This window comes from Herpailurus yagouaroundi, unplaced genomic scaffold, assembly GCF_014898765.1.
Source record: "Herpailurus yagouaroundi ecotype Mexico unplaced genomic scaffold, PumYag 29, whole genome shotgun sequence".
Taxonomy (NCBI): domain Eukaryota; kingdom Metazoa; phylum Chordata; class Mammalia; order Carnivora; family Felidae; genus Herpailurus; species Herpailurus yagouaroundi.
In genome coordinates, this window is record NW_024412377.1 from 75,078,854 (window position 1) to 75,104,553 (window position 25,700).

At 36.2% G+C, this 25,700-nt stretch overlaps 1 long non-coding RNA gene across 1 annotated transcript in view; it reads right to left on the minus strand.

Annotated features, from left to right (window-relative positions):
- Positions 1-13,184: 13,184 nt before the first annotated feature.
- Positions 13,185-25,700, minus strand: part of LOC121012224 (uncharacterized) — a 51,320-nt gene continuing 38,804 nt past the window's right edge. The window contains exon 3 of the long non-coding RNA XR_005782024.1: positions 13,185-13,283. This is a non-coding gene — a long non-coding RNA (uncharacterized LOC121012224). The remainder of the gene's footprint in view (positions 13,284-25,700) is intronic.

Sequence of the window (25,700 nt, forward strand, 5' to 3'; positions counted from 1 at the left end):
TGGATCTCCTCTACCCATTTTTCTTCCAAGGAGAAGCTAGTCAAAGGATAGAACTAATAAAGGAACTAACTCAGAGTGAAGAGTCAGGGAAAATTGCAGAAAAATAGAATGAAATCCTGACATTATAAACCTCTGGATCAGAATACCTACACCTGAACCACCTGTGGAATTATAGTGGCTTCATCCTGGGCAAGACGCTCAATTGTACAAGGTTCTGTTCTCAAAAGGGATCCCACATTTGGTTTAATGCTTTTCTGTTGGCCTTCTCGACATTCTTAAATAATTTTTCCTAGGACCTAAGTTTCTAAGTGACATCCTATCCTAGGTAACAGTGGAGAGTGTCTGTGAGCAAAGAAGATACACGTGGCAACAACTAGCACAGGTGAGGTCATCCAAGCAGCACGCACCTGCCTAGGGCACTCCAGGACTCTTGGGGCTCTGGGAGAAAAGGCTGGCAAGGACCTGGGTGCAGATCCACAGCAGGAGCTGCAGACACAACAGCAGGGGGTAGCAGAGGAGGAAGGGGAAGGAAAGGAGTGACTCCTGGTGGGGCAGTGCATGGAGCTGGCTTGTCTCTGCACCCAACTGTACAAATGTTAACTCTGGGGACTGTGGGAACCATAGGAAATAAATCACAAGCAAATAAAAGAATATCCTTGGACATCCCAATAAAACAAGTGAAGGACTTATTAAAATCCTTCAAAGAGTTCAGAAGCTCTCGTTGTGAAAACTGCCGCAACCTCGAAATATTGCAAAGCAAATATCCACAGGCTTAAAGAAATAGAAATTAAATTTGAAGACAGTCACGTCACAGTACCGTGTCAGTAGATGAGCTTCCACAGTGGTTAAGAGACTAGGCTTTTTCCATCCTGTGCTCCACCATTTCACCAAGTCACTTAATCTTTAAAAAATAAAAATACAGAATATTCCCTAAGAGATTTTAGAGCCCATATCTGGTCGTGTGTGCATAATTCCTGCCCAAATTTCGCTGATCAGTCATGTGGCCCAACAAGGATAACGGTAGGGGAAAAGTAGGGCAATGGCGTTGCAAGGAAGAAGAGAAGTCAGATACAGGGGATCACTACCACTTTCCGTCCCATGATGTTTAGGCAAAATTAAGGCCCTCCCCTTAAGTGTCATCCCTACTTTCTGATTTGGCGATTGTCCCATTTCTAACCTCGTAACCATCCTATCCCGAACTTGGCCACGCACTGAGAAAAAGTAATTTGTATTTCCTGTTCCCAATTATACCTATTCTCTAGTCATCCTACTGTAATCTGACTTCTGTCTCCTATTTTAATGAATTCACTTCCAGTAAGTAACACATAACTTTTTTTTTTTCTTTTAACACATTTCTTCTCCCCAGCCCCCCCCCCCCACCCCGCCCCCACAACCCTCGGACTCCGGAATCTTCCCAGCCACTGGCCGCGTCTCTCCAGACACAAGACTCCTTTTCTCACTTCCATACTCTCAGGATCCCCTGGGCTAAGAAGTGCCTAAGAAATCTCAGGCCAAGACCACCGTCTCTAAAAGCCTTCCCTCAGAAGCTCGTATCCACCTACCCGCGTCTCCTCAGCCCCCTCCCCGTATTTCCCCGGGCCGTCCTTTGGCGAGGTTCTTGGCCCCTTGTTTTTTTTTTTTTTTTTTTTTTTTTTTTTTTTTTTTTTCCCCAGGCCCCCTTCCCTCGGAGTGCCCCCAAGCAGCCTTCGCCTTTCTCCCCTAAACCCCAGGGGCCGGGGACCCTGTCCACACACCAGGAGAGGAGTCGCAGCCTGCGGCAGCTGGGCCTCGGCGGGAGCAGACGGATTTCCGGGCGGGGAAACGCGCCGCCTGCTGGCTGATGCAGCCGGGGTCTGAAGAGGCGGTACTCGCAAAGTCCCACCGCTGACCTCTCGCAAAGGACCTTCTGAATAAAATAATCAATGCGCAGCTTTCAGCATTCAATTGAAGTAATAATTTCATTTGGCTGATTCTCCCATTCCGATTCAGTCATGGCCTCATCTATGGTACTTTTTATCTTTCAGTCATCACCATTATGGAATTTAACACGTTGCATCTTAAATATTTCATCTGTCTTGTGTGGACTCCCAGAGGTCAGGAACTACTCTTTTCAATTCTGTAATTCTGATCGTGTTGCGGCGTCTGGAACATAACAGCATCTCAATAAATGTTGGTTGACAAACAAATAGGTAAATAATTAGCCATCTTGTCTTTAAAGTATATAAAGGACATCCAGATAAAGATATTTAATAGGCTGTCCATTACATAAAAAAGGAAGTGATCTAAAAGAAGCATCTTGCCTAGTTGACAGTCATCCACAAATGTGCAGAAGTTGAAATTCACATGTATATGTTTGGGGTTTACTTAGCAACTAGGATCTGTGAGTTAATTATTTTCATATTAGGAACATTTTTGGTGACAATTTCTACAAATAAATGTTCTGTTTCCCACTCTCTCTTAGGAATTTCAATTACACATATACTAGACTACTTGAAGCTGTCCCATAGGTCTATGTATTCTTTATCTTCTATTCTTTTTTTTTTTTTCATTTTTTTGGACAATTCCTATAGCTTCAAATTTATTATATTATCCTTTGTAATATGTAGTATCCCATTAATCCATTCCAGTAATTTTCTTTCTCAGACATTGTTTTTATTTCTAAAAGTCCTTTTTTGAGTCCTGATTATGTTTTCCATTTCTCTATTCAACATGATCAACCTCTCTTCTTTCACAAGATATGGGATACAATTAGAATAAGTATTGTAGTGTCCTGTTTCTTAACTCTAACCTCTGTATCAGTTCTGGATTGGTTTTAATTTAATGTTTTTCCCCCCCTTTTTACAGGTCACATTCTTCTGCTTCTTCACACGCCTCATCATTTTTTTTTTAATATGCCACACATTGTGAATTTTACTTTTTTGAGTAGTATTCCTGTAATTACTGTCAAGCTTTGTTAACAGTTAACGCATTGTAAATGGTTAAATCCTCCCAGGTCTTCCTCGTAAGGCTTGTTAAGTGGGATCAGAGCAGCATTTACACTTGGGATCATAATTCCTCACTACTGAGACAAGACCTTTATGAGTACTCTCCTCAGTGTCACACCTCTGTTATGAAGCTGTCCAGTCTAGCTGAAGAGCAGATATTCTTTCCAGCCCTGTATGAGCTCTAGTTACTGTTTCTTCAAATCTTTCAAGGTAATTCCTCTCCTGGCCTTAAGGAGTTTCCTCAAAAACATCTGCCAATCATTATTACTCTGATAAAGACTCAGTGAGGACCCTCTGAAAATTTCCTCTGCTGTCCATCTATGCACCTCCTCTCCGGTATTGACATGTAAACTTGAGTTGTCTTGGTGTCCTCAGATTCTCAGCTCTACTTCTTCAACTCAGTGAGTCTGTTGGACTCTCCGGGTACCCCTTTAGTGAACTATGACCTGAAAACTCCTGAAGTCAGTAAAATGTGGTAATCTGTGCCCATTTCATTTGCTTCCTGTCCTTCATGGTTCACTGTCTTTCTCTGCCTGATGTCCAATGTTTATAAAAAGCATTGTTTCATCAACTTTCATCCATATTTTTAGTTGTTTAGGCAGGCAGGTAAACTCTATCCCTGTTACTCAATCTTAGAGGCAGGAGCCCAAAACTCGTAAGTTTAAATTGAAGGAAGACAAGGGGGATAAAGTTTATATCCTGAATTCTCCCATATAGAAACAGAAAAAAACGATGAGAAGCCTATGAAAGAGACAAAGCATTAGTGGTCATGGAGCATAGAACAATAAAAGAAAATTGATCAAGGGTGAATAGCAAAAGTTTAAGGTAGAATCAAGAAGACAGGGGTAATCAGTGATCCCAAGTACCTCAGATCAGTTGAGTCCAACAAGAAATTGTCCTTAAGATATCTTTGGAGTCCCCAGTTACAGTATGTTTGGAAATAAAGTAAAAGTGAATGTTTGCTTATAAGTGGGATATAAGCATTGTGATAGCCAATATAGAACATTCTTTCAAAAATTTCTACTGTAAACTAGAGACAGAAAGGATGGTAGAGAGTATAATGGTGTGAGAAATTAAGTTTTTGTTTTCCCTGTTTACAAGGTGGGGGAAATTAGCAATTGTTTATTTGTTAGAAGAAAAGAGCCAAATGATAAAATATTGTTAAAGATAAAAATAGAAAGAATGATTAATGGAGCACAATACCCAAAGAGAGACCAGAGTCTTCAAGCCAGAGTTTGAAAGGAGAGACAAACGGCTTATAGAGACATATGTAACTTAGGAGTTTGAAAAGGAAAGAGAAATAAGTACATGGAATTTTGGCAAATAGCTTCTAGCTCTTCTTTGAAGTAAGAAAGTAGTTGGCTGGATGAGTGCTTAAATATAATCAAGTACATGAGGAAAGTGACAACAATGTGCACGTGTACATCCAGGGAATGGGTGAAAAAGCTGGGTAAATAATTTCATCTTTGAATTTAAATAAATAATAATTCCTGGGGATTGATTGATGAAGTTCCTGCTCAGCTAAAGACTTGAAACTATAAATTTGAAGAAAAACTCAATCCTAGAGTTAGATTTTTCCCCCTTTCATTATGCCACTTACAAGACATAGAAACAGAGAAAGATGGTGTGAACAGAATCAAAGTTGAAATTTTGCAAGGTGGCTGTGATGAAAGAGAAATCAGGTAGGATTAAGGGGAGGGGCCAAGGCATTGAGGGGGTAAAGGGAAGAAAGGGGACACAGGAAGGATTAGTGGCATCCAAAAAAACAAAGCCAAGGACTGAGAATTTTAAGGGTGTGGAACAGCAAATGTAGTGAGAGCAAGCTTGTGAGAAATCCAAAGAAACAGAAAACTATGCAAAAGCGGAGCAACGGATTCCCAGATTTCACAACTGAAAAAGCTTTCAGGTATGACTGCTCTACTGTGTGGCCCCTTAGTTGTCACATTGTCAAATTCTCAAAATTTGTTAAATTTGGTTGTCAAATTCTCAAATGAACATATGGAAATGTTTGGGTAAGAGTGGGTGGTATGTAAGAAAACAATGTCTTGAGCTTTCAAGAGTAGGCCTTTTGATCATGAGTGGAAGATGCTTTTTCATCCTCACCCTCAGTATGAAGTGTGTGAGGGGTGAGACAATGAACAGATTTCTCTAAAGAGAAAAGTAATAGAAATAGTGCCCATGAAGTCTTTCTACCTAATTTCACATATTTTTATGTGTATTTCTAATTGTTTCCATTTCAACTGGCTTTGTCTTTGAATTCTGGGGAGGGCCTTATTTAGTTAATTCATACACAGAACCCTAATAGGCTATCTACTGAAACAGGAGGAAAAGGATTTAGTCACATTAGTCAATGAGTGTAGTGGGAATGGCAGTCAGGAAAATCAGCTGGGTAATAAACGCAAACCTCCCTATCGGTCAATTCCAAAGAGTGGTATTAGACTGGCTGGGAAGCCAAATAATGACCAGGTTGGCATATACCTCCAAAGAGACTTTACTCCAAAGAATCCTCATGCAGAGGATATTGCTTGATTTTTCTTCATAAATAGAACTTTGGGGGAAAAAACAGGTATTTTTCAAACTGAAATGAAAAACTATCATCCCAATTCTTCTTAATGCTCCAGGGAAGCACATCCTAAACACTAAAAATAATCAGATTTGCCTTCTCAGGTGCCCGGCGGTACAAACTTCACTGATTGTTGCCCTTTGGGACAGTGCAGTCTTCACCGGCTTGCAACCAGAGCAGTGATAGAGGGCTCTATGCACAGTAAAGGCCCAGCACTTGGGGTTTAATGTGAATTGGGTCACTGACTTGAAATTCTTAATAACTGTATCTTTGCATTTGTGCTTTGCAAGTGAGCATAGCTCAAAGACTTAGAATGTCTATTCATTTGAAGTCCTATCTCCCTTTACCTCTGCTGGACCAATTCTTGGCCACTCCCTCTCCCTGCATGCCCAATGATAGCACCTGCCCTTTGTCACCACCTAGATCCTGGTCATGAGCATCCAGAGGATGGAAGTCAGGTGCCTTCGTCATGATGGGATTTGGTGGTGATCATTCCTCCCCAGACACCAAAACCTTGGAACTTTTCATAGGAGTCTCTCACTCACCCTGAGCAAGGTAGCTAATGCCTCCAGGGGCAGAGGTCTCAGTGCCCTTTGTGATTGTGGCATGACTTCCCTGCTCTATGAGATTCAATGTGTTGGTCTGGAGCCTGGCAGGAGGTGGGGACCCAGAAACTGGTGAACCAGGCTGTCACAGACTATGAGTCTGCAGTTCTCTCTTGTCCAGCAAGAGAACAGGCACAGAACTGAATATGGGAGAGGCTAATGTCCAGGAGGAGACAAGAGCCCCGAACAAGGACTTTCATCTCCCTATTTATTGAGTGCACAAGATATTACCCTTGTGGTGAACGTGAAGAAAACAAGATCTTATACACGTGGTGAATTTGAAGAAAACAATCAGATAGTAATGATTAACTTGTGAGTGTAAGCAAAGGGTCTGGGAGGCAAGTGGAGTTTGTGATCAAAGTACATTGGCGCCAGGTGGAAAGTAATTTCCTGCAGGTGATATAACAAGTTACTCTTGATCCCATTACAATAGCTCACTCACTAACCTTGGGCACTTTTGCCCCGTGGTGGCAGCATCCCCCCCCCCCAAGCTTTTTTTAAATTCTTTTATGTAAGTAGAACCTATTTCCCCACACCAGGCAAGCCCCTTAATCATGGGACAGGACTCCCAGGTGCCTGTATGTCTGCAATAGTCCCCCACGTATCCCTGTCCAAAGAGCATGCAAGTAAATAGTAAACTGAAACTATGTATCTATATCTACATCTATATCTTAGGTTGAGAAAGAGGCAGAAAGACTGCATAAGAAAGGAATTTTGTATTTCATATTTTAGTACATTTACTAGCAATTGTTTCCTGCCTTTTGAAAAGGGTCCTACATTTTCATTTTACATTGAGCCCCATAAAGTATGTTGTTGATCTTGCTCTGAGCTCTTGGCAATAGGAAATGACTTGAAGGGTTTAAGCCACTTAACTTGCATTTGGCAGATTCTGCAGAAGATTCCTAAGAACGTTCAACTATTGTTCCATAGACAAGTGCCCCCTCTTTTCCCACAGATATTCTAGTGGGATAGTTCTGTATGCATGCCTATGACATTTTAAGTTCTGGAGACTGAAAATTATATAAACTGCAATACTTATGAACTGAATGATTTATCTTAAGTATCCCAAACACCATTATAAATGGTGTGTTCACACCTCTTTGAAATCTACTATTGATAAGCTAATGTTAAACAAATGTTTATTTCAGATTTTGTGCTCTGATAAATTATCTAATTTAACCATGAAAATCTATGGTAGGAATTAATCATTATTCCTAGTTTAGATATGGGAAACTGCCTGAAAGGGTTATATGTCAGCAGTTATGTAGTGGAGTTGGGAATCACATCATAGCCAATAGGCAACATTATATATGGGCTGTCAAGGTTGGACCTCTACCACACGGAAAATCCTTTATTTGGGAATCATGCTGGAATTTAAAATTCCGATGTGATTTTTAGTTCAGAAATGCCATTTCAAAAAAAATCTATCAATCTTAACACTTTAAATCAGAAGTCTTTTCTCCATCCCAGTTTTAATTAATATAACTTATCTTGATATCCTGGATAAAGTTTTTACTACCCCTCTACCAATACTGTACACTAATTTTAAGAGAATTCAAACTTTTCTACAGTACACAAAAGGATATTGCAACATGAATTGTGTTATAAAGGGATTCTTGCTTACAATACACTTGAAGAATTGCATTTCAGACATTCTTTCTCCTCATATAGTATTCTGTATTACTATACATATTGAGAAAATTTATCAAATCCAAAACATATTTTAAATAATGAATACCTTTTTAAAATATTCTATTTTAAATTCATTTATTAAATTAGCTAAATAATAAGTTAGGATTTTTTTCCCAATGAAATATAACTGGTCATTTTTTCATAGGTAATCAAAAATTGTATTAATTTTTTCAATGAATTGAATTTTTTATTGTTATTATTTGGGGTGTATGATTATTTTCTTTATATTTTCATCAAGAATCATCGATATTTTATGCATGTTATGAACAACCCTAATGTGTTATCAGTAAGTATGGTGAAACACAAGAGAAAATAAACTTCCATGGACATACAAAGAAAAATAATTCATACATCTTTGAAAGAGAATTTTGTTTCTCGAATTTTACTATTGGATAAGACTAGAATGTAGGTTCCCAAGTCAAGAAATGAGAAAAACTTAAGTGGTAATTGCTGAAGCAGAGAGCCCATTTAGATCAAAGAGATATTGTTTAAAGGACTAAAGTTAAAATATGTTTTTATTATAGCTTTTAGCTGGCTTCAAGATCTATTGCCTTTGAGGTTGAAAAAGCACTCCAAAGAGGGCAATAATGATTCTAGAAACCAAGATTATACTCTATTGATGATGTCCTTTCCTTTCCTCCTGTAAGTGGTTTTCTATTACTGATATATACCAGACCAAATTGTGTACTGTTCTCTATGAATAATGAAAGCAGGCATAAGCACAAGAAATATAAGGGGAGTGCTGTAAACAGATACTTCTGTTTCATTACCACTGTTTTATTAACAAATCACTTCCATTAAAGAGATTATGAGATTGCAAAAAGCAATCCAAAATGAAATAGTCCAGGCCTAACTTTCATTTTGTAATGAATTGAAATGATTTGCCTGCAGTTGATTCAGTTCCTCATTGTTTCTGTGACTGCACGAAGTCCATTTTGTATCTTCAATTGTGAGTGTGCTCTCCCCAGTAGGGTTCCTGAATCATCTTTTCTAGGGGAAAAGGATGTTTCCAATTAAATCAAGATTTATATCTCCCACCTCCTAATGTGGAAAGTAGTGTGTTACACATAATATACCTCACATTGCCACAATGTGCTCAAGAGCCCTATACTTCTTACCATAGTTACTCTACAATCCAAGAGTTTGTGACAAAACTATAAGCTTTTTTTAAATAGTCATGACTCTAAAACTTACTATTAGCATCATTTTCAATGTTAAACTAGTACATCATTTTTGAATACTGAAACTTTAATTTCTGGGGAGATCCACAAAGTGTCCTGGAAAATAGGTCTTGTGTTTCAGAGCCTAAAATTATTTGGGATTATTTAGGTGTACACAATCTCTGCTTTAAGATGGTAAAAAGAGATGTTAGTCATATATTTGTTTCATTTTTGGAGCTTGAAAAAACAAAATGTTGGCAATATTCTACCCAACAAAATTGATTTTGAAATGGTCTACGGAAACCAGAAATCTGAAAATCACAGTTCCTAAAGAAACCTATTGATGCAAAATAACAACTCACACCAATATCCTCAAGTAAAAAGGAAAAAAGGGGAATTAAACAGAATTGGTTTCCTAGGGAATGGTTGCTAGATAAATTTTGATCTTATAAAATTCCTCTGAGGTTTGGCATTCCTCAGAATTTCCCATATCTGCCTACTATTGTGTTCAAACTTTCTGTATACTATACATTTAATAGACTTCATTAACAAGGTTCTACAAGTTAACATTTTACACTGAACTTAAAACATAATTGAATCCTGCAAAATGCAAATGATTTTTTTCTATTTATTCCAATATGATTGAGAAATTGTGTGCATTTCCAAAATAACTCAGTTTTTTTCTTGGACAATTAAAGCAGCAAATATTCATAAGAATTAATTTGAAAAACAGAGAAAAATAGAAAATGAAGAATAATATAACCAGAAAAGCCCAAACCAAAGATGTTACTCATTATTTTATAATTGTTTTCCTAAGCACTTGTTTGCTTTAGAGTATGTGGATTTTAACGTTCATATGGTTGTCTCTCTCTCTCTCTCTCTCTTTTTTTTGTTTTCCAGAAATGTATCATTTAAAAGGAGAATTCTCAGGTTCCTGGCTGGCTCAGTTGGTATAGCATGCAACTCTTGATCATAGAGTTATAAGTTTGAGCCCTATGTTGAGTGTATAGAGTACTTAAAAATAAAATCTTAAATAATAATAATAATAACAAAAGGAGATTATTTTTAGGAACTGAGTCTAAGAATTACTTCATCAAAGAAGACAACATTTTCAGTTTATTTGGATATTAATATGTTGCTTTTCAGGGAGATTATCTCCATTTACCCTTCCATCAAAAATGAAAAATATGCTTATCAAACTATACCCTTTGCTTAACTATGTATTTAAATATTTTACATTTTTATTTTCTAGTCATATTTTTATGTTGTCTTTTCACATCTACCATTTATTACTAGAAAGCCTTTTTTACAGTTTATTTATTGAGAGAGAGAGAGAAAGAGAGAGAGCACGTGTGTGCACGTGAGGAGGGAAGGGACAGAAAGAAAGAGAGAGAATCCCAAGAAGGCTCCATGCCCCAGGCTCGGTGGAGCCTGAAACCGGGCTTGATCTTGCGACCATGAGATTACCACCTGAGCCGAAATCAAGAGTCAGACGTTTAGTTGACTGAGGCACCCAGGCGCCCTAGAAAGCGTTTTTAAAGTATATTATAGATAATCCATGTATATGGCCTAGTTTGAAACTTTACATAAAGGTTATTAAACTCATATGGGTTTCCCATTCAATACTATTATAATAAGGTCACCCATGTTATTGAACACAGGTACATTCATTTATTTTTTCCCAATGTATAATATTCCATTATGTGGCTATAATAAAATGTATTTATCTATTATTTTGTTTATGGAATTTATGATGTTCGAGGGTTTTTTCCCCATTACAAAAAGTGCTTTTCTGAACTTTAATTGTATGTTTCCTAATGTACTTTTAAAAGAGTTCCTCTTTGATAAACAGGAGTTGAACTATCGGATCACAGAAGTAAAGCTTATATTTACAAGATAATGCCAAACTGTTTCCCACCCTGATTATCCAGTTTATGCTCCTGCCAGCATAATTGACCCCGGTAACCTACCTCATCTGTAAAACTCAGTAGAGTCACACTTAACTTCCTTCCACCTATTGAATGGGCCTAAAATAGTGTCTCATAGCTCTCTTGACATATTTTTGTGATACTAATAAAGTAGAGACAGCACATCTGGTTTTTTTTAGCTATTTATATTACTTTTCTTGCAAAGTACCTGCTCATGTTTGAATAATTTTTCAATTCTGTTTACTTCTTGATTCTGAGAGTCTTCATATATTTAGAAATTAATACTTCGTTGCTCACATAAACCGCAAATATCTTAGTCCAGTTTGTGTTCTGTCTTATCACTTTTTCTAAAATGCATTTTTTCAAGCTAAAGTTTTTAATTTCTATATTATCAAGTTTTCAATCTTTACTTATGATTGTTGCCTTGTATCTCATTTAAGAAATCTCCATTTTCTATGTCCTCACATGTAATAGTCAATCACCTTTGGTCAATAACCTGCATGCCACTTCTATCATAAAGCAAAGTTCCTCATAAATAGAAGTCTTTTTCACAAACTTCTGCTCTCTATATTGGCAGTTTTCTATCTTTGAATCACTCCTGCACAGTCTTAATATTTTCATTTTATAATAGGTTTTTCTAATCGGTTTTTTTTTTATTTCTTTTTACTGGGGAGGTTTGACTTATTGGCCCTTTGAACTTCCATACAGATTTTAGAAGTACTTTATTAATTTAAGAAGAAACTTGTTTGAGCAACCTTGAATCTATATTTAGGCAGTATTGACACATTTATGGTATTTAAAATACATGAAAATTAAATATCTCTTCAATTATATGTCTTCATGTAAGTGTTACTCGGCATGATAATTTTTATGAATGCTAAGTTGTCATTTAAACAGGTTTTATTAGTTTATAGTTCTTTCCAATGGGATTTAAAATGAAACATATAGCATCTGAATTTTGGAATATATTAATCCTTTCTTACGCCATTTTTATGACAGGTAGATTTTTTCTCTAAAATATAACTATATACAGATATGTGTTATATATGATGTATAACACAAAATACATTAATATACGTTAGGTATGAGAACAAGGCATATATCCATATGACAAATGGATATCCATATGATATGGATAAATTATATAATGTAATTTATAATTATCTAGTATAAAACATATACTAGAGAATTATATATCATATAAAATATTAAGGATATCTACATAACCCACAATTACTTATATTACCCAAGTCAGCAATATACTGCTTTATTTTTAACTCATTTTATTTTCCAAACATTGATAATGTTGTTTCAAAGTACCTCATGAATATTCTTTGTTGATATTTTATTGTATTTATCATATCCTTGTGTCATAAACCTATCTCATTTGGAGGGAAAATATTAATACTTTTGAGCTTCATCAAAGATAGTAGTGTCTTTTATAAAAAAATTTGTTGTTTAATACTTTCTACTTTGAATTCTTTTCAAGAATACTGTTGCCACTCTGCTTTGTTATTTGGTTTATCCTATATCTTTGACCAGTCTATTTTAACTGTTTCAGATGTATCCCTGAAAAACAGCATGTGGTTGTATTGTTATTAAAGATATATTTTTTGGTTTATATCTAGATTGTTAGTTTCTTGGGAAGTAGAACTGGGTTTTATATGTCTTTATATCCCCTGAGAAGTCTACACTGTTCTGGACATGAGAGAAGCCCTGTAGGATTTTGATCTATTAATTTTGACATAACATCATTTATGAATTGTCAATATGAACAGTTGTAGTTGAAAAATCCGAGGACACTTTGCCTTAGAGATTAGTTCACTATCACAATACCATTTAACCTCTCTTAACTACCCTCTTTCTAGCTGAAAAAGAAGAAAAGTTAGGTTTACTCATCAGGAAAACTGTTACAAATGCTGAGTATAAGGCATTTAGAGGAATGCTTGGTAACATTACTATGTCTTCCATAAAAAATGAACACAGGTGCTACTGGCTTTTCATAAAATAAGTTCTCAGAGCCTAGACACTACTTATTCACCATAAAGATCGCCGTTTAAACTTCCGCTGAGATGGTATGAAAGCTACTAGGATTCAAGGTTAGCCAGGAACCAGAGAACTGAATTAATTGGTTAAGTCTGTTCAAGGTGACAAGCTGCCGGCTGGCAGACAAAACATTTAGAAACCAGGCTGAAAACGCTACATCTAATTTTACTTAGGATGTAAGAAGAGATCCAGAAGACTTGCCTGCTTACTGGCAATGTAACATGTATCCCCTTGCTATTCTCGTAGCATCTGGGAGGAGGTGTGCTCTCGGAGGAATAAGGCAGCTCGTCCCCGTGGGTCTTTACCTAATTATTATAAAAATATGTTTGTGGCATAATGTAAAGTCTGACACAGAGAATGGCATATTTTTGTCACAAATGTAAACACTTATTTAACCTAATATAAAAAGAACGCAAGCAAATTTTTAGCAGTCTAAATTATAATACAGTACCTTTTTTTCTAATTCAATTTCTTAATAGATAATTCATTAGGTTCAGAGGTATATTTTTTCAAGGCTCTGTGTACAATCTCCATAGATGAGTGCACACAGCACTTACACACCTCATATATTCTGTGTGTGAGGGTTTGTGTGAAGGGTGTGCAACATATCAGTATGTTGCAGACAGAGAAGGAAGTAAAAGGCACAAATCTTAGATAGCTCCACAAAGGCCATCTAAACTCTTACAGGAAAATCCCTGAATATAAAACCTTGCCAGGTAGACAGTGGTAATCTTTCCATTTAACTTTCTATTTTATTTTATGCTTTGATTAGCAGTCCATGTAATCATTCATTTATTTTTGGAGTTGTGGGGCCTCTAGTGGTGTCTGGAAAAAACATACAATGAAAATATTGCAAGACTTCACACTGCTGTCTCCTGGGATTGAGAACTCTAAAAAATGCTGAGTATTATTTTAACTTAAAACAATTACATATGCATGATTTTCACTCAATACAATGCTCTTATTTAACAGTTTTAGATTTTGGTCCCACTTGTTCCAAAGCTGCTATTTCTAGACATATATTTATAGGAAAATAATATGGAAATAATTATTCTATTTTTTTCATGCTGTTTCTTACCTTTTCCCCAGAGGTCAGCATCAATATTTAGATGTTACAAGAAGATATTTTCCCCAAATTAGTAGCAATTATTTTTCAAAGGAGTGGAATCAAATTATTCAAATTTGCTTAGGAGTGTTACAAGCATTTTATTTTTAACTCAAATTTGATTTTTAATTAATTTAATTTAAAATGTATATTTTCAACATGACCTGGTTTTCCCCAAAATTTCTGAAGCATTTACACATCATAACACTAGATCTGTTGGAATTAATAAGCTTATAGATATCAAAACAAATGTAAGTTTGCTTGTTTAATATGAAAAACTGTATCTTTATTCAGTCACTGTATTTTGAAATACCCTAAATGAAAGAATAATTATGCTTAACTGAATTGTGAGCTAATTTACTAATGTGTTCTTCAAGAAATATTAGACTAGCTCATCAATATCTTCAAAATGTACTACTATTTCAATTACATTCTATATTTTAATCAATTGGATCTCTACCCTACTCTGACAAAAAAATAGTATTGATTCAAAAGGAGACCTCAACAAAAAGAAAAATGTAGAACTTGCCACAATAGGCAATTTGGCACTAGTGTTTTTCAACATATGGTACTACACGCAGAACAGGGATTGCCTTTGGGATTGCCAAGATCTCTTCTGAGACGTTCTTTGTTTCTATTTTAAAATCTTACAGATTGAAAGTCTAAAAAAAAAAAAAAAAACCACTGAAAGCAGACAGTAATATACTCCACAGTTAAGTATTTTCAAATTTATTACCAGTATTAGCCTGCTGCTGGAGTTATTCACTAGACTACAGATTTTAAAGACATTTCCCAATTCATCATGTTTACTACACAATTCCCCTCAGATTATAATGAAGGAGTTTACAACTAGAGATTAGAAGATAAAGACAATGCTGTATTTAGTGAGAAACATAGAGTGATAAGAAAATACAAACTAGGTGTCTACTGATGCCCTTTGCAAGAGAAGATTATTCTGCAGCTTTATCACACTTAAACTTTATAAGATAGCTGAAGAAAATGAAGCATAGGAATATGTGAGCTATGTACTGGCAGTTATTGGAAATGGGTTTTTGATTTAGTTGCCAACTGAGAATTCAGAAACAAAATAAAACCCTTTCATGGCCATCAGAAAATATGACTTTCTAAATAAGAATAATGAATATTGTCTACATAAATGATCCCCATGTTAATTCATCTAACATCCTTCAGAGCCAGAATAGCACTATTTTAATAGAATTCTGATGGTGAATGTCTAACATTGAAAAGTCATTTGTATACACACATAAAACCGTGTTATATAAAACTGTGAGAAACACCATTCCCATAATGAAATTGACAAGGCAAAAGTGAATACTCTTTGAAAGAGCCAAATTCTTAACAGTTGCCAACCCCCCTTAATGCTGATATTACCAAGGTGTTTAGTGATGAGTAAAATTCAGCTATGTTTGGCTGGAGCAAGTTTCTGGGTTCAAGAGAGTGGTAAGAAGGATGTGCTTTGAAGAAAGGTTTATATTTGGGTATTTTGAAGTCAATAGAATCGCATGTCATGTTTGAGTTTCTATTAATTTAATTAATTCTTGTCAATCAGTACTTATTGACCGTGTTAATGTTTTTTTTTAATGTCTTATCAATCTTTTCAAATATGGTTAAAACTTACATAAATTACTATAATAAATTTACACATGCAATATCCATCTTCAAACATGTTACGCTTTGTATTCTTTATTTATTAGGATCAAGATGCAAAAAGTTTAGTTAAATAGAAATAATATGAGAACAGCATCAGAAATTTCTAAGCCTTTTTAGGAGAATGTTTAGCATTCACACTCCTCTTCCCCAACCAAATAAAACTAGATAAAATACTTCAATACCAAGCATTAGCTTTGTTCATTTTGGGTGTGTTAAAACTGAAAGGCAAATTTTCAATTTACTAAAAATTAGATACTAGAATTTTGGTCCTGACTTTACTACTGTATACCTTTTTTAAACCTTCTTTTTTCACATTTGAAAAATTTATAAAACACAAGTAACATATATGTGTATGTATATATTATGTATATATGCACACACATACATATGTGCTTTAATAAGGTGATATTTATACACATATAAATACCAAGATATGTGTGTTTTACATATCTGGATACAAATACCAGTTTCCTATAGCTGTTGGTACATTTTTGAAAATAAAATCTTCTGAACATCAGTTAATTTTCATTTAGCTTTCAAACACTGCATCTCAGTTTTCAACACTCCTGAAAGCCCTTACAACCCCACACACAGACTTTAAGGGAAAAAAAAAAATAGACCATCAGTGTTAAGAGGTTCACTCTGAAGGTGAAATAAATGATGGTTCTAGTATAATAAATAGTCTAACCAATATCTCTTCAGAGATATTTCTGTATTTAGTAAATTCATACAAATTCAATTAAAATTAAAAGCAACCTAAACTGCTTACCAAGTTGGAAGTAATGTCTCTGACACTTTAGAGGTATTTTCTCTTAATTACTATTTCATTTGAATGTTTTGCATCATTTCAACATAGGGGCATCATAAATACGTCTCCCAACTTTCTGATGAAGAGCTCAGATGTCATATGTTTTCTCCAAACAATGTTGAACAATATAAGAGCAGAGGACAGGGCCTTCATTACAAATGGCCAAACCCACCACCTCTAGAGTGGGAGAAACTCGAAGATGTAGCTCAGTGTTTTTTGTTTGTTTGTTTGTTTTTTTAATTTTTTTTTTCAACGTTTATTTATTTTTGGAATCATGTTTTTCTTTTTTTTTTTAATTTTTTTTTTCAACGTTTATTTATTTTTGGGACAGAGAGAGACAGAGCATGAACGGGCGAGGGGCAGAGAGAGAGGGAGACACAGAATCGGAAACAGGCTCCAGGCTCCGAGCCATCAGCCCAGAGCCCGACGCGGGGCTCGAACTCACAGACCGTGAGATCGTGACCTGGTTGAAGTCGGACGTTTAACCGACTGCGCCACCCAGGCGCCCCTGGAATCATGTTTTTCAAAGCAAACCATTTTACTAGGTACACTGTAAGTACAAAATCAATAGATGAGGACTTAATCCAAATATCACACCAATTTAATTTCATATTAAACTCTCATACTTCAAACTGTTCAAATTTCTGTTCCCTCCCTCACCTACCCACCACAAGGTATGACTTTACCAACCAGTCTCTTTTCACTTATTATTTTTTTTTAATTTTTTTTCAACATTTATTTATTTTTGGGACAGAGAGAGACAGAGCATGAACGGGGGAGGGGCAGAGAGAGAGGGAGACACAGAATCGGAAACAGGCTCCAGGCTCCGAGCCATCAGCCCAGAGCCCGACGCCGGGCTCGAACTCACGGACCGCGAGATCGTGACCTGGCTGAAGTCGGACGCTTAACCGACTGCGCCACCCAGGCGCCCCTAGCTCAGTGTTTTTGATACTATGTAGGGCCTTGAAGTAAACTTGCTTTTTTTTTTTTTCCCTAGACCTTTCTTCTTTGACAAAGTTCAGCTTGACTTTCTAAACAAGATTAATGTTTATGGTCGACACAGATTATTCTGATGTCAGTCAAGGCACTGCTCTTTCCTTGGTTACTAAAACAATATTGGTACTGGCAGGTATAAAACACGTTTTCCAACACAGGCAGACAGTGAGTTCAGTTTGGAATCTGAATCCAAATTAGGTCCCATATTAATTGCAAATGGTAAAAACCTTTGCTTTAGTTTTCTAATTAAGATTAATGATGGTGGTTTGAAGGGCTGATACCAAAACCCTGGCATTAACAGCAATCATTTTTCAACTATGGCAAACATGCTTTTCACTTGAATACTCTCTAGTCCAAAATAACAGTTGGCAAGAAGGTGGTGTGGAGAGGGGCAGAAGCTTCGATAGCAGCATTTCTTAAGACTAAACCACAAATATATTGAGCATACAGAAATCTCAGGAAAACATCATTTCAGGCAGTACAGATCCTGTCAAAACCTGCCCTCCAAAAAAAGAGCTCAGCTAATATGAAAAACAAGGGGCTCCATGTTCTTGAATGAGATTCTATTGAAAGTTATAAATAACTGGTAAAAATAAATGTTTCCAATTAAAGTGCTTCTGGATATCTGTTGATTGTGAGTGAGATGATTTACACAGAGTGCACAGCCAGAGCACAGATACACCATCTGGAACTACTAACCGAGAAACCCATAAACTCATCGATGTATTACATGACTTACTGTCAGGCCTCCATGGAGTAGGTATCATCGGATTCTAAAGCTTCACATTTAGAGCACTTTAGAACTCGCTTAAGACAGAACATGTTTCATTCAAAAAAGCCTCCCTTTTTGGATGGTGTTGTGTATGCTCTGCAAACAAATTCCTCAGAGGGAGATGAAAGAAAATCTGGGGAAATAGCAACCAGTAAGATTTTTCTCCCAGCTGCTTTGTCTGTTTTAGACGACCACAGAAATTATACAGTGGATTTTGTTCCACAATCAGTAATACACGTCATGTCTGAAAATATAGACCTCTTTGGAAGGATGACTGCTTAGTGCCCTTAGGATTTTGAGGTGGGTGTTTAACTTTTTTTACAATTATATGAACACAAGAGAGCTTTTGTGTGCCAAGACATACATGTTCTTTAAGCAAACAAAAGTGGAAAATTTTAGCACATTCCACATTAATAGAAACAGAATTGAATTTGCCTGAGTTCTGCTTATGAATGGCATTATTTATACAGCTGTGAATTGTATTGAAACACGACAATGTGGGGAAAAAAACTACATTCATTGAATTATCCAGCTGACTTCTGTTTTTTTAATGCACACTCATCACAAAATAGAGCACCAATTTTTTTAAAATACTTAATGCTTTTACAAAAAGTTTCAAAACTCTTTCTCTTTTGGTATAACTGCTTTTCAAATTGAGTTATGACCTATAGAAAGGAATTGTATACACGGATTTCTTTTGTTAACATATCTTATACTTTTCTGTTTTTAAGTGTGAAGACCTTCTTGTTCTCTAGCCCTAAATGAGAGAAGAGTCTCATTCTCCAAATCTACAGTCTCTCCTGACATTGCTTCACTACAAAGAACCTATGTGTTCTTATCTGAAAACCATTCCCCATAGTATATAGAGATTCCTCCAGCTACTCCTCTTGAAATGGGCAGAACAAGTGTCAGAATATTTTATTTTTCGTCTAAAGTAGAAGGCAGAGTTAAATTCTCGACAATTCTTGAGAACATCAAAATGGTGTGATCAAAATGAAAATCTATATTAAAATCATGTGTTCAAAATCAGAATCTCTATAATCATTGCCAACACTAACCTCAGTTCCACTGCTGGGAATGATATACTAAAGGGCTTGTTCACCTCTAGCAGTGGCAATTAAGAAATATAAACAGATATGCTATGCAACAGGTAAGAGCACACAAAAATGAGTAGGAGAGGGCATGTTTTTGGTGACTTCAGGTGGCACCAGTGAGCCTTGCTCATCTATAAACTGTAAGTTCCTTCTCTCCATCTGTATCACTGTCATATCCCACATTGCCAAACAAGTGAATATTCTTGAGTTTCTGAATAATACCAAACTTTTGATGCATAAGTTATTGACCTTTTGTATATTTGGTTAATTGGCAGATCTGACAATTGACCTATTGATTTGTCTTTTTTATCAGCTTTTTTCTTTCACCTAGTATAGGATCTTTCTTGATAGGCATTTGCCCTTATCAATTTTTTCTTCCAAGAGAGCTGGGATTATCTGTTGTATTTTATTTTTTATCTAAAATCTCCAAGTTCCATACTCTGTGAACCAATCTTAGTATAAATTTTTCATTGCTGTTTTAACAAACTTACTAGCTTAAAACAAGATGAATTTATCATCTATGTTTCCATGAGTCCAAAATGGATCCTACCAGGAAAGAATCAAGGTTTGGGCTGAGCTATATTCCTTTCAGTTGACTCTAGGTGAAAATACATTTCCTTGTCTTTTCTAACTTCTAGATGCCACCCACATTCCTTGGCTGGTGGGCTTGTTGTCCACCATCAAAGCCAGAAAAGTCACATCTCTCGGACTCTTTATTCCTTTGTCTCATCCATTTCTCTGACCACAGTCAGGAAAGGTTCTCTGCTCTTAGAGCCTCATACATGTCAACAGATTGAGCCCACCAGATAATACAGGATAATCTCCCACTCTCAAATACCTAACATTAAATGAGATCTACAAAGTCCCTTTGCTGTGTAGGGTAAAATATTCACAGGTTCTGGAGATTAAGATGTGGACCTCTTTGGGGGTTATCATTCTGGCCTACCATACCACCTGGATAATTCTTCCTAATTTCATTCACTATGAGTTACCTATGTTATCCTCAGGGACTATAAAAAGTGGAGATTCAGACTTGGTAGAATACCTGGCAGAGATCTGGGTAAGATCAACATATATGCCTCTACCCCCATTATCTTGGCTATGTGCTTCCAATAAGAAGCTCAACCAGTTAGGGATACATAAGTGTTCTTGTCCCTGCAGTTATTCAGACAAGTGGGGAAATAAAGTGGTTGTCTTTAATATCGAGCTCCTTCTTTTCGTGTCTGTTTTACCACGTTTTCTCCTTATCTTTTAATTCTTATATTCTGATGGTTTCCGGAACTTTAGACCTGCCTATTTTCTCTAATATCTAATTTCTGTTCTCCAAGGGATTGTTCCTCTGCCTAGCTGAGTATTCTCAATCTTAATAGTATCTGAATATCACCCTCTAGGCAATATCTGGATATTCCTTCTGCTTAATACAGCACATACTGTTACAACCTCCTGCTCTATTGTTCTCTCAGTGTCCCCAAAAGAAAAGAGGTGTAACTCTCATATTAGGAAAATTTGAAGAGAGTTTAAAAAGAGATTATTTACAAAATTTTACAACACTGCAAAAAACTGTGGGATAATTTCTGGCTAGGAGAAGCAGAATTGTTAGAAGCCCTAGAAGACCCAAAGGAGCAAGAGGGAATGTTTACTGAAATACATAAGGTGAAAGTGAGAGAAGGTCACTGTTGGAAGAGCAGTGAACTTCAATGAGACATATAGCCAACCCAAGATAGACCTGCAGAGAGGAAGTCAGAAGAATAAATACCTTCCCATTAGCTGAACCCTACTGAATGCAAGAAAGTCCACATGGGTAGGAATGCTGGCTTTGAAAACAGAATGAAAACAGTAGAGAGCAAACTGGAAGAAACAAATGGAAACTGTCTAAAAATCCTCCCTCCCCACAAACTTGAATTACAGCCCAATCTATTCTCACCCTGATATGGGTTCTCATCATCCCAATTCTTTGTCCTAAATCCAATTCTATTTTTAATTATTTGAATCAATTTTTAACTATTTCTATTGTTTCTAGTACCAATATAGATTTTCCAGATATAATGGAAATTCATTAACAATAGTGTTAGAACAAAAAATAACTCATTGATCCTGTTCAACCTTAAATATAGTGCCTGACATATCTTAAATATATATCTACTTTAATTTGATGCTTTTATTAATAATGTGGTAGGCTAAAAACTAAAGTATTACAACCTCTGAATCAGGAATAACATATTCACAAATCTTATGAATAAACATAAGATTTAAAGGTTATTTGTTTATTTACTTAGATATAATTGAGGAATCATAAGAACTCTTGTCATACCATTTTGAATAAAGTTGATTTTCTCAGGGTGCCTGGGTGGCTCAGAAGGTTAAGCGTCCAACTTTGGCTCAGGTTATGAGTTCACAGTTCATGAGTTCAAGCCCTGCATGAGGCTGTCTGCTGTCAGCAGGATGCTTCGGATCCTCTGTCCCCCTCTCTCTCTGCCCCTCCCTTGCTGGCAGTCTCTCTCTCTCTCTCTCTCAAAAATAAATAAACTTTTAAAAAGGTGATTTTCTCATGTAAAAATGAAAGAAGAGTAAAATAATAGAGAAAAGTAGGAACAAATAACTATGATAAAAGATACTCTTATCTTTTCATTCATATGTAAACATTTAGCTTAAAATGATTAAATTCCAGAAATATCAAGAAAAGATATTTATTACTGTCATTCACGTAGCAGGAACTATGTTTCATTCATCTCTACACCCTGACCAGTGCCTGGAATGTAGAAACTGTCCTATAAACATGGGGTTTTTAATTACACAACTTTTGTCTTGCTTATATAACATGTACATATGCGGAAGATATTTTTTTCTATTAGTCATATACATTGATTTCATATGTCTACTAATGCAGATGTGCTTCCACACTTGACCAAACTGATTAATCACATAGTTACCATAATCTCTGTGAACTAATCCATAAAATATACTGTCTTCTTATATTAAGTAAAGCTCTGTGGCCTGCTCCTCTAATTGATCTTACCCCTCCCTTTGCTTCTGATTCCAACTGTTACAAGATCTGGTTTGCAGCTCCAAACATGGCCCTTCTCTACTGAAAAATGCTCCTTGATTAGGTTTTCCCACTGCCTCCTGAATTAAGAACAGAGTCCTTCTAGAAATAGTCAGGATCCTCTGTTATGTGGCCTTAACTTATCTTTCCAAACTCATCCTCCCACTACCGTCTTATACAAAAGCACCATATTCTGTAGGGCACATTTGTGCAAATTAGAAAAAAACACCAATTCTAGGAAGATATAATCCTGCAGGCACACATCTGGGCTAGAGCACATGATCACCTTTGTGAAAAGAAAAAGGTCTCTTCCTTTGGATAAGCGTACCCTGCATACCAGGGCACACGGCTCATCTAGCAGAACATGGTTGGACATCACAAAGAGCAAAACCATGCACTTCATGTCCATGTCCCCACCCACTGTATATTTCTGTTACAGTGATTCATTTGCTATTCTTCAGAATACCCTCCACTATTCCCTAATTTTGTATCTTAATTCACCTTCCTTCTCTCCATTTATACATTTTGATCTTTTCTTAAATTTTCTTAAACTTCTATGTCATTTAGTTAGGTGCTCAACCTATATTTTGTGTGTGCCTATGGAACAGGTCTAATGACTGGTATTGGAGATGCACAGAAAATGTAGGTTTCTTATTCAGTAGATCTCTTCTCATCCCCAAAACGTAATATGATTATTCCTTTCCTCATTCCTCAATGCACACAACACTTCACCTGTACTTTGGGAATTTGCATTTGCTGCTGTCTCCAGTAACATGTTGATAAACATACCTTTCCTTTGCCATTAAATGCTATGTGATAGACTTACAAATCTTGATATTTAGAATAGTGTTTAGCTCTATAACTTAAGGAAAAAAATTAAACTTAATTGAATTATTCATTACCTTCCCTATAACTATAACTGCCACACTATAACTCAGCCCAAGCACAATACATCAGTAGGGCTGAGTGCATTTTCTGTTCCACTGCACCTTGAGTTACTTAAAGATTACATCCTTTTGCTAGAGCTCTCAACCAGCATTTAGTGGCATCTTTCAGACATGTGGTACTTGCACAGCAGGAGACAGGATGGTAGAATTCTATAGCTTTTTTAATTTTTTTTCCTTTCTTCTTATTTTTAGCAGCTCTTCACCTAATGATGTAGACTATTTTTTATACACTCTAGTTTTTTTCTTCTGCTAAATTCCCCATCAACACATGACCCAGATAGATATAGCTGTCAACATCTTCAATTTCCTCTTTCTATTTATCTTGACAGATCCCTTGGTGCAGTATTAATTTTATCCACTTTACCATGAAGGTGATTATTTAAACTCATTTTTATGCTACGCTTGTATATAGATGCGCCATTCAATCCCAGATATGATTGCTATGTGGAGATGGAAGTTATATCCATAATGAACATAAAATTGGACTATTTAGCAATACTTATTTAAAAATATTTTTTAATATTTTTCATATTCAAAGAAAATATCTAAGATTCCCAAAAGAAGCATTAAACTTTACCAGTCCAGCTGTAAAATTATTCTATCCTCCATAACTGGAGGATAAGGAGAGAAACCAGATTGAAATTCATTGAAGAGGAAATAAGAAATGAAGACACAGAGACAATAATTTTATCTGTTCTTTTGATAGGTTTTTCTAAAGAAAGAAAGAGAATAATGAGTTAGGACTAGAGGCAGAACAATATAAAGGAACTAATGAGAGCCAATGGAGTATGTTTTATGCTAATTAATAATAATGTGCAAAATTTTAAACTAATTCTGCAAGAAAGTAAACTGGGATAAAATTAAAAAAACAGTCTCTGTTCTTACCTTATCTGACCTATGAGGGGCATTTTGTAATTTTCACCACTTCTTCATGCCTAAAACCTTTTCTTATTTTGCTATTTCTGGGACTATATGTTCCTAGTTATTCCTTCTACTTCAATCATTATACCAATTTAGTCTTCTTTGTTGATTATAATATAATGCTGTACAGTAGAACTTCCTGAAAAATTCAGATTATAAGTAAGTCTGGCAATTCTATAATTCTAGTAATATTTCATGTGATGCTGATGCTGTAGGCCCATGGAACATATTTTAAGTAACAGGTATTTATAATATCTTTATATGCTAGAATATTTCAGGGCCTAAGTATGACATATTCCTTACGTTTCATGTCTAGGTATTCTTACACAGTCCAGTGACCTTACATAACATATATTTGCAGTACAGTTATCTACTAGGAAAGCCTAACTTAACAAAGGCCAACTGGATATTTTTTTTTTTATTTTTTTTTCAACGTTTATTTATTTTTGGGACAGAGAGAGACAGAGCATGACTGGGGGAGGGGCAGAGAGAGAGAGAGACACAGAATCAGAAACAGGCTCCAGGTTCTGAGCCATCAGCCCAGAGCCTGACGCGGGGCTCGAACTCCCAGACCGCGAGATCGTGACCTGGCTGAAGTCGGACGCTTAACCGACTGCGCCACCCAGGTGCCCCTAGGCCAACTGGATATTTTTAATGTTCAATTCAAACTCCTTGTTATAACTCCCATATCTGTTCCTCTCTTAGACTTTCACCCATCTTAGTGGATGATACCACCATTAATCCATTGCTTACACCAAGTATCCATGAAACATATTTTAGTTTAAATATTTTTCTTGAACAACCAGCCCATCAGTACTTGCTCAGTTCTACTGATATTCACTTCTATACATCTCCACCTGTAATGCCACCTTCCTACTCCCAGTCACCACAATGTCACCCAGATTTCTGCAAGAAAGTCTTACCTCTCTCCACCTCCTCTGTGGTTATTATACATTCCATTCTTATCATAAGACCCAGAGCTATCCTTTAAAAAAAGTAAATTAGACCACATAAACTCACTACCACGTAAATTCACTATTTAAAAGCTTTCTGTGGACCACACTTTTTTAGTAGCAAGGCCAAAGAAAAGTTCCTGCCTATGTCTCTAGCCTCCTTTTATAATGGTCCTCTCTACAACTATGTCTAAAATGACATGGACGTGCCAGTGACAGCTTACCCACGTCAGGTCCTCTGCATTTGGTGCTGACAGCTGCGAGCCCACCCCCACCCTAGGATGTTCTGCCCCCAGCTCTTAATGTGTCTAATTCCTTTTTTATCCTTCTAGATTCAGTTCACATGCAGTGTCCTTAGAGAAACTGACTCAAGCAATCATATTAAAAATGCTATCTGTCTCCATCTTTATTC